General features: G+C 45.6%; 1 long non-coding RNA gene across 1 annotated transcript; it reads right to left on the minus strand.

Annotated features, from left to right (window-relative positions):
• Positions 1-2669: 2669 nt before the first annotated feature.
• LOC311442811 lies at positions 2670-8223 on the minus strand. The gene is made up of 5 exons (XR_014696885.1): positions 7573-8223; positions 7429-7494; positions 7296-7342; positions 7069-7205; positions 2670-4077 (listed from the first exon to the last, which is right to left on the minus strand). It is a non-coding gene; the product is annotated as an uncharacterized lncRNA (long non-coding RNA).
• Positions 8224-10640: the final 2417 nt, after the last annotated feature.

Here is a 10640-nt window from a genome sequence, read left to right on the forward strand (position 1 = left end):
ATTCTAATAATCTATTTTTTTTAGAAGTAGTAATGAATATGTATTAGTCTAGGAGCATAAAAATCAGCTGCTTGATGTAACTGGTGTGCGTCCTGGTGGAGCGGAGACTTCCGGTGCACCCAGCGCTGTTTGCTTACCTCTATTCCTTTATATTCTTTCAATAAATCCTATTTTTTTATTTAATCCTAATTTGAATCCTGAGCCATTTATAACAAGGGTTAGGTTAACTTTAAGGTTTATGTTAAGTGTAAGTGTAAGGGTAACGGAGACAGTAAAGGTAAGGGTAAGGGGAATGGTAAAGTTATGGCTACAAGTACGTGTTAGGGTATGGGTTATGGTAAGGGTAAGTGTTAGGGTAATGGTTAGGGTTAATTTTAGGGTTAGGGTGAGGGAAACATAAGGGTAAGTGTTAGGGTAATAGTTAAGGGTAAGGTTAAGGTTAAGAGTAAGTGTAAGTTTTAGGGTAAGGGTTAGGGTTAATGTAAGGGTCAGGGTAAGGGCTGCGGTAAGGTTTAGGGTTAGGGTTAGGTTAAGGGTAAGGATTAGGGTAAGGGTAAGGGTATGGATAAGGATAAGTGTAAGTGTTAGGGTAAGGGTAATGTTAAAGGTAACAGTAAGTGTAAGGAGAAGGGTTAGGGTAAGGGTAAGAGTAAGGGTATTGGCAACAGTAAGGGTGAGGGTTACAGTAAGGGTAAGTGTAAGGTTTAGATTTAGGCTAAGGGTAAGTGTAGCAGAAAGGGTAAGGTTTACTGTAAGGTTTAAGGTTTCGGCTTAGGTTAAGGGTAAGGGTAAGGGTAATTGTACGAGGAATTGCTAGGGTAAGTGTAAGCGTAAGTGTACATGTAAGTGTTGTTGTAGGGCTTATGGTAAGGGTAAGGTCAAGGGTAAGGTTTATGTTAAGGGTAAGCGTAAGGGTAACAGATAGAGTAAGGGTAAGGGTAAGGTTAAGGGTACAAATATGTGTTAGGGTATGGGTTATGGTATGGGTAAGAATTAGGGTGAGTATAAGGGTAAGGGTAAGTGTAAGGGTACAGGTCAGGGTAAGGGTTAGAGTAAGGGTTAGGGTTAGGGTTAGGGTAAGTGTAAGGGTTAGGGTAAGGGTTAGTTTTAGGGTTAAAGTCAGGAAAATGTATGCGTAAGTATTAGGTTAAGGTTAAGGGTAAGGTTAAGGTTAAGTTTTAGGGTTAGGGTTAATGTAAGGGTCAGGGTAAGGGTTCAGGTAAGGTTTAGGGTTAGGGTTAGGTTAAGGTTAAGTGTTAGGGTAAGCGGAAGTTGTATGGATAAGGATTAGTGTAAGGGATAGGGTAAGGGTAAGTGTTCGGGTAAGGGTAAGGTTAATGGTAACCGTAAGTGTAAGGGTAAGGGTTAGGGTAAGGGGAAGAGTAAGGGTAAGGGTAGGGGAAGTCTAAGGTTATGGGTCAGGGTTAAAAGTTAGACTAAGGGTTAGGATTAGGGTTAGGTAAGGATAAGTGTTAGGGTAATGGTTACGGTTAATTTTAGGGTTATGTTGAGGGAACATAGCAACAGTGCGCGCAGTCGCAGAATATACCAGGATGTGCTGAGTAATCCCAGAATTAGCAAGGTATAAAAAGGGACCCTGGCAGGGGTGAGGTGCGTGCCGTTGGCGGAGCTGAGACTCCCCGGCTGCCCAGTGCTGTTTTGCTTGATGTTTGCTTACTCAATAAATTCCTTTCTATGATTAATACAATGCTCTCTGAAAATTAATTAAGGGGGCAACTTATAACACTTTGGACGCTCAAAACCCAAACCCAAAAACTTTGGACGCTCAAAACCCTATCCCGAAAACAGGACGCTCAAAGCCCTAACCCAAAATCATTAGGATGCTCCAAGCCCTAACCCAAAAACATTCGGACGCTCAAAACCCAAACCCAAAACATTAAGATGCTCCAAACCCTATCCGGAAAACATTAGGAAGCTCAAAGACCTATCCCAAATACTTAGGACGCTCAAAACCCTATCCTGGAAACACTGAGATGCTCAGAACCCTATCCTGAAAATTTAGGACGCTCCAAACCCTAACCCAAAAACATTAGGACGCTCAAAGCCCCAACCCAAAACATTAGGACGCTCCAAACGCTATCCTGGAAACATTAAGATGCTCAAAACCCTATCCTGAAAACTGAGGATGCTCATTACCCAGACCCAAAATATTAAGATGCTCAAAACCCTAACCCAACTACTTAGGATGCTTGAAAGCCGATCCCAAAAAATTAGGGCACACAAAAGCCTAACCCCAAAAATTAAGATGCTCAAAATCCAAACCCCCAAAATTAGGATACTCAAAACCCTGGCCCTGGAGAACCTAACCTGAAAAAAAAAAAAAAAAAAAAAAAAAAAAAAAAAGATCTTAAAACCCTAACCGTAAATAACTGACCAAAAATAAAACCTTAAGACTCTAACCCTAAAAAACATATCAACACTACAACCCAAAAAACTCTAATACCCTAACACGCTAACCCTGAAACCCTTAAAACCCTAACCCCCAAATCCTTAAAACCCTAACCGTTAAAACTCCAACCCTAAAAACCTTAAAATCCTAAACATAAACCCTGAAACCCCTTACCCTGAAACCCAACCCTAGTGCCCAATCCCTGAAACCTTAAAACCCTGAATCAATCTGTAGCAAATAGCATAGGCTGAGTCGAGGATCTCAGTACAGTAGCATTATTATTCGAGATTACAATGGCGGGTGTCCCACAAGCAGGAGGGTGCCTACTAATTCCATACACAGTTTATACACTTTTTTTTTCTGCCGAGGACCGGGACCCTCCCCTGTTTCCCCTTTAACTGTGCTATTCAAGGTTCATAATCTAGCTGGTGCTTCACAGAAAATACACAGCTGCTGGCCTGTTACAAGTCACATTTCTTTTGAGGTTTTTACTCTTTGAGGTGGTAATGTTTCTTACGCCGTGATTTCCACCTAATTGCTGTAAGGATTCTGGTTGTCTGCGTTTTACAAGGTTGTCTGTTATAATAAATAAAAGTCCCAAATAGGATTACAATCAAAGTTTACAATTCACTGAATGAATAGAGGTAAGCAAACAGTGCTGGGTACGCCGGGAGTCTCTGCTCCACCAAGACGCGCACCAGTTATACACCAGTTACCTCCCTTAAGGGATATAGAGAAGCCCTCTCAGATACATCCGTCCTACTTCTCCTGCATGCGGCCGGAGGTCGGTCTAATTCTGGTGCTGTTGGTGGTGGAAGCTGGGGCAACGGTGGTACTGGTGGCGATACCACAGCCACCGGAGGGGGAGCCGCCGGGGGTGGATTGTTAGGATATGGAGGTGGTAGCTTATCCAACGGCTCACGTTTATCTTCTTTTTCTTTTTCATGTTCTTCTTGTTCTTCAAATTTCTTACCTGCTTTTAGTGTAAATATTGAGGCTGGAAAAGGACCTGAAGTCTTCCTGATCCATAATCCTGCATAATCACTTTCTTCCTGGCTAAAAGGTTCCTTTGAATTAACATGGATATTTAAGGCCTGGCAAATCCAGTCTTCGAAGGATCCAAAAACAGGCCAAAAGACATGTAGTCTTAAAGGCTCCTTTGGCCATTCTGTCACACAATACTGGACCATTTTTAATTTACTTTTTCCTTTTCTGGGGTCCCTATCATTCCAATTTCTAATCGTTATTCCTAATGGACTTTCTGGTGGTATGACTGGTAATTTGCTCCCTTTCTTCTGGTCTCTGGTCTTCGATTTTGTCTGACCCATCTAGGAATTTTACTCTGGCAATTCCCACAGCCCTTGGTTACCTTAGTAAGAGTGTCTTGCAGGGGGTCGAGGACCTATCACACACCCACAAATCCTATAGGAATCCCTTCGGTCCTTCACCGGCCAAGCCCCTCGCGGGAGATTGGAACCGCGGTTAGAAGACCTCCACAATCGCTTCGGAACTAAGTTCCATCTCAGTCACACTCTTACACACACAGGCAACCGAACCCCACCCAACCGAACGGTATACGCTTTAAATGCTTACGACTCCGTCATCTTCGTTCGGATCTTCACACACACAATTACGGGCAAAATATAGTGCTGCAGCTGGCAAGGGAGCTGAAAAAAAGAATCAGAAACTTTGCTTACCTTTATTCAGGTTTAAGATGCCATTAGTTCCGACCTGACTCAAACAGCAGCCACCAAATGGTGGGGGTGCCTCTCCTAGATCAAACCAGAAATCAGGAACCAAAGCCCTCCCGGACGAGCCCCCACTAGTAATAAATGACTGGGTCCCAAATAGGATTGCAATTGAAATTTACAATTTATTAAATGAATAGAGGTAAGCAAGCAGCGCTGGGTGCGCCAGGAGTCTCTGCTCCACCAAGACGCACACAAGTTACATCAGGTGGCTGGTTTTTATGCTGCTAGGCTAATACATATTCATTACTACTTCTACAAAAGGCAGGGTTATTCTAATTAGTTCCCAGAATCCAAACCCTCCCACTGGTGCAGGCGTTATCAGTCTCCGGTGGTCCCTCTGGGGGCCGCTCGTACTGAAGGCTCGTAGTCTTCCTCCCAGGCTTTTCTCTTGTCCTTCTCCTTTGTCCATCTTGGCTGGATGGCAGACACTTGCATAGTGTCCCATGCAACAGTTGTAATAGTTAGCAGTTATTCTGAAACCCCTTTGTTCTCTTATCCCCTATTGACCCGAATTGCTGGACCATTCCTTTGCAAGATACAAGAACTATATATATTAACCACTCTGGTTTTCTCAGACTTTTCATCATATCATGCGGCCCTAGCATTGTTCCATATTGACACGAATCAGATGAACTCATTTCACACTGTTAAGCTGTCTTATCACTGCAAGCATATCTCAATACCACCTTCCTTCGCTCTACAGGATGTAACTGCGCAAAAACAACATTTTTATTCCCACAACCTTGATCCCCTTACCCTGAAATCCTTATTCCCCTTAAACCTAACAACTCTAACCACAACCCTAACCCTTATTATCAACCCCCTAACGCTAATGACACTGACCTTAATCCAAACCCCAAACTGCCCCTAACCCCAGACAACCAACAACGAAACACACACACACAAAGATGGAAACTACAAAAAAGGCAAAACCCACGATACAGGCCCCAAATCACAAATACGCAACCAAAATGCTACAGAAAAGCCCCAGATGCAGACCCCAAATGCTACTGCTAGGCCTCAAAAGCTCAAGATGCATCCCAAAGCAAAAATGCAGACCCCAAACGTTACAGAAAAGCCCCCAAACCCAGGCTGCACAAGTCTACAAGCAGGCCCCAAACTGCCAACAGAAGCAGGCACCAACCACACCCAGATGCAGACCCCAACTGCCCACAAGCAGCTCCTACCCCACCACCCCCTCCCAAGAACTGGACTCCACCCAGACACTGGCCCAAGACCCGGACCCGACCCCCGCCAACCTCCCTACCCTCCCCCCGACACAGGTGTACAAGCAGCTCACAACCCGCCCCTTCAGAGACCGGTCCCACTCCCCCCACCCCCCCCAAGACACGGGATGCAGAGGTGTACAACCAACTCCCAACTCCCTCCCCCTCAAAGGGAGGCCCCAAAGACCCCCAAATGGAGGCTCCTAGAGTGAACAAACAGCTCCCAACTTCCCCAGGCACAGGCCCACCCCCCCCCCCCCCCCAAACACAGGCCACAGAGGTGTATAAACAGCCCAGACCCCCCTCCAAGACCATGGCCCCTATAGTGTACAAGCAGCTCCCAACCACCCACAGATGCAGGCCCCAACCCTTCTCAAAAGGGAGGCACCTAGAATGCATGAGCAACTCCCAACCAGCCTAAACATAGGTCCAAAAGTGCACAAGCAGCTCCCAACCCCCCTCAAATACAGACCCCAAAAGTGTACAAGTAGCTCCCCCCCCAGAGACAGGACCCAAAGGTATACAACCAGTTCCCAACACCCCTGAGACACAGGCCCCAACCGCCCCCACAGACACAGCGACCCAAATTCTACAAGCAGCTCCCAACCCCTGCCAGGCAGGCCCCCTACCCTATACAAGCAGCTCCCAATCCTCCCCCCCCCCCCCGAGGGAGGCCCCCAAGCCCCCCACAAACACAGGCCCCTACAGTGTACAGGCAGCTCCCAGCCACCCCCAGATGCTGGCCCCAAAGTTGTACAAACAGCTCCCAGCCACCCTGCAGAAACAGATTCCTACATTGTACAAGCAGTTCCCAGCCCGCTAGACACAGGCCCTGACCCCCCACACATGCAGGCCCCAAAGGTGTACAAGCAGCTCCCACCCCTCCCCCAGACGCAGGTCCCAAGCCCCCCCCCCCAAACACAGGCCCCTACAACCAGCACCCAACCCCCTACCCCCGATGCCAGGCCCAAAGGTGTAGAAGCAGCTCCAAACCTCCTCCCTCAACCCAGGCTCCAACAGTGTACAAGCACCTCCCAACCAACCCTCCCCTTCCCCCCCCCCCCCCCGCCCCCCGACAAAGGCTCCAAAGGAATACAAAGAGCTCCCACCCCTCCCCCAGATGCTGGTCTCAACCCCCCCCCCCCGCCCCCAGAAGCAGGCCCCAAAGGTGTAGAGTCAGCTCCCAACCCCCTCAATGCCGGCCCCAAGGGTCTACAAGCAGCTCCCCCCTTGCCCCCAGATACCGGCCCCCAGACACAGACCCCAAAAGCCTAATCACAGGCCCTGAACTCTAGAGGCAGGCTCCAAAACCCAGGACAAAGCCCCAGTGGTTCGAGACAGGGCCCAAATCCCAGACACAGGCCCCAAACGCTAAACATATGCCAAAAAAAGTATTAGTGCTGGTGCCAAATGTTACAGACAGGCCCAAAAGCCCGAGATGCTCAAGGCTGAGACGTAACTTGGCTTTCTGAATTACTGGAAAGCAGCTTTCATTCTCAGATAATTGTGTGCAGGCTAGATAGGATGGGGCTTCAGGCACCTCTTCACCTGAGGAAACACACTGCCATCAGGCACCGCTGTGCCAGACAAGCTTGTTCTGCTAGAACACCCTACTCAGATGCACTGTGGCATTCAAGTGAACTGCTTTCATGCAAATATAACGACTGATGTTACAACCCACCTTGCCTGTGGCACCTGATGAACAGAAGAGTAAGCCACTGCAGCGCTTCAAAACCATCCCTGCACGTGCCGCTCCTTGTCGCTCTCTGGCCTTATCTCATATCCTTATCCACTTCTGTGGAGAGCCTGCCACGGCACCTGCAAAGCAAGACGGACACCTTTCATAGTCACCTTGTGCTACTTGGTCGTTCTGCTCCAACCCAGCTCATGACTAGCCCCTCTTCTTACACAGCTCTTCAGAGTGCAGTTTGCTCCTTTGAGCCTGTGCGAGACACCTGTGAAAGAAAAAGAAACGCATAGGCCGATGCAGCATCCAAAGACACAGCACAACTAGGTAAGTTACTCTCATCTGCTCCCTTACCTCTGCCGCTTACCAGCCCCCGAGGCAGATGCTTCAATCTACCCTCTTCAAACAGCTAAAACACCTCTAAAAGACAAAGAGGGGATGCTTAGAGGAACAGTGAGACCTACAACACAACAACTGCTACATCTGTTCCTCACTCACCTTGCCAGAGGCAGCTCTGCGTGTGGCGTCCCAGGTTGTACACTGCGTTACCTAACCCTTACCGTAACCCTTACCCTAAACCTTCTCACCCTTACCATTACCCAAATCCTTACCTTTACTTTTTCCTTACCCTTACTCTTTCCTTTAACCATAACCTTACCCTTACCCTATACCTTACTCCAACCCTTCCCCTTACCTTCCCCTTCCCCTTACACTTAACCTAACCCTTACCCTTCTGCTTCCCCTAAAACATATCCTAACACATTCCCTTACCCTTACACTTACCCTAACCCTTTCTATTACCCTTACACTTACTCTTGCCCTAATCCTTGCTTGCACCCTTACACTTATCCTAACCCTTACCTTACCCATACTCAAACCCTTACTCTAACCCTTACCCTGACCCGTACCCTTACCCTTACCCTTAACCTAAGCCTAAACCTTAAACCTTACTTTAAAGCTTACCCTTTCTGCTACACTTACCCTTAGCCGAAATCTAAACCTTACACTTACCCTTAGCCTAACCCTCACCCTTACCATTACCCATACCCTTATTCTTACCCTTACCGTAACCCTTACCTTTACACTTACGGTTACCATTAACCTTACCCTTACCCTAACATTTATCCTTAACCTAACCCTTACCCTAAACCTTACCCCAACCCTTACCCTGACCCTTACATTAACCCTAACCCTTACCCTAAACCTTACACTTACTCTTAACCTTAACCTTACCCTTAACATTCACCTAATACTTACGCATACGTTTTCCTGACTTTAACCCTAAAACTAACCCTAACCATTACCCTAACATTTAACCTTACCCTAACCCTTACTCTAACCCTTACCCTGACCTGTACCCTTACACTTACCCTTACCCTTATACTTACCCTAATTCTTACCCATACCCTAACACATATTTGTACCCTTAACCTTACCGTTACCCTTAACCTTACCCTTACCCTTACTCTATCCGTTACCCTTACGCTTACCCTTAACATAAACCTTACCCTTGACCTTACCCTTACCATAAGCCATACAACAACACTTACATGTACACTTACGCTTGCACTTACCCTAGCAATTACTCGTACAATTACACTTAACCTTACTATTAAGCTAACCCTAAACCTTACCCTTATCCTAACACTTACCCTTATCCTAAACCTTACCCTTTCTGCTACACTTACCCTTTGCCTAATTCTAAACCTTACCCGAACCCTCACCCTTACCTAAATCTAACTAAAATCTAACCATTACCCTAACCCCTCACCCTTACAATATACATATTTTTACCCTTTACCTAAACCTTTACCCCAACCCTTACCTTGACCCTTACATTAACCCTAATCCTTACACTAAACCTTAAACTTACTCTTAACCTTAACCTTAGTTGTAACCTAATACTTACTCTTACGTTTCCCTCACCCTAACCCTAAAATTAACCCTAACCATTACCCTAACACTTACCCTTACCCTAACCCTTACTCTAACCCTTACAATTACCCATACTTTTACACATACCCTTACACTTACCCTTACTCTTAAACTTACACTAACCCTTACCCTTAACTAAATATAACCCTTACACTAAACATCATCCTTACCCTTACCATTATCCCTTCTCTTACCCTTATCCTAAACATTTCCCAAACCCTTACCCTTACATTAAACCTAACCCTTACCATAACTCTTAACCTTATCCTTAAACTTAACCTAATACTTACCCTTCCGTTTCCCTCACCCTAAACCTAAAATTAGCCTAACCATTACCCTAGCACTTACCCTTACTCTAACCCTTACCATGAACTTAAGTGTAAGTGTTAGGATAACGGTAACTTTAAGGGTGACCCTTAAGCTGATCCTTAATGTTTATGGTTAGGTTAAGGGTAATTGTACGAGTAATTACTAGGATAAGTGTAAGCGTAAGTGTACATGTAAGTGTTGATGTATGGCTTATGGTAAGGGTAAGGTAAAGGGTAAGGTTTATGTTAAGGGAAAGTGTAAGAGTAACGGATAGAATAAGGGTAAGTGTAACGGTTAAGTGTTAGGGTAATGGTTAGGGTTAATTTTAGGATTAGGGTGAGAAAAATGTAAGGTTAAGTACTAGCTTAAGGTTAAGGGTAAGGTTAAGGTTAAGAGTAAGTGTAAGGTTTAGGTTAAGGGTTAGGGTTAATGTAAGGTTCAGGGAAAGGTTTGGGGTAAGGTTTAGGGTTAGGTTCAGCTTAAGGGTAAGGGTTGGGGTAAGGTTAAGGGTGTGGATAAGGAAAAGTGTAAGGGATAGGGTAAGGGTAAGGGTTAGCGTAAGGGTAAGATTAATGGTAAGGTTTATGTTAAGGGTAAGCGTAAGGGTAACGGATAGAGTAAGGGTAAGGGTAACGGTAAGGTTAAGGGTACAAATATGTGTTAGGGTATGGGTTATGGTATGGGTAAGAGTTAGGGTAATGTAAGGGTAAGGGTGAGTGTAAGGGTATGGGTCAGGGTAAGGGTTAGAGTAAGGGTTAGGGTTAGGGTAAGGGTAAGTGTTAGAATAATGGTTAGGGTTAATTTTAGGGTTAGGGTGAGGGAAACGTAAGGGTAAGTATTGGGTTAAGGTAAGGGTAAGTGTAAGGTTTAGATTTAGGCTAATGGTAAATGTAGCAGAAAGGGTAAGGTTTACGATAAGGGTAAGTGTTAGGGTAAGGGTAAGGTTTAGGGTAACATAAAGGGTAAGGATTACGGTAAGGGTAAGGGTACGGGTAGAATTTGTTAGAATATGGCTTATGGTAAGGGTAAGGTTTAGGGTAAGAGTAAGTGTAAGTGTATGTGTAAGGGTACGGGTCATTGTAAGGGTTAGAGTAAGGGTTAGGGTAAGGGTAGGTGTTAGGGTAATGGTTAGGGTTAATTTTAGGGTTAGGGTGAGGGAAACGGAAGGGTAAGTATTAGGTTAAGGCTAAGGGTAAGGTTAAGGTTAAGAGTAAGTGTAAGTTTTAGGGTAAGGGTAAGGGTTAATGTAAGGGTCAGGGTAAGGGTTAAGGTAAGGTTTAGGGTTAGAGTTAGGTTAAGGTTAAGTTTTAGGGTAAGGGTAA

Source organism: Aythya ferina (assembly GCF_964211825.1).
Source record: "Aythya ferina genome assembly, chromosome: 11".
Lineage (NCBI taxonomy): Eukaryota > Metazoa > Chordata > Aves > Anseriformes > Anatidae > Aythya > Aythya ferina.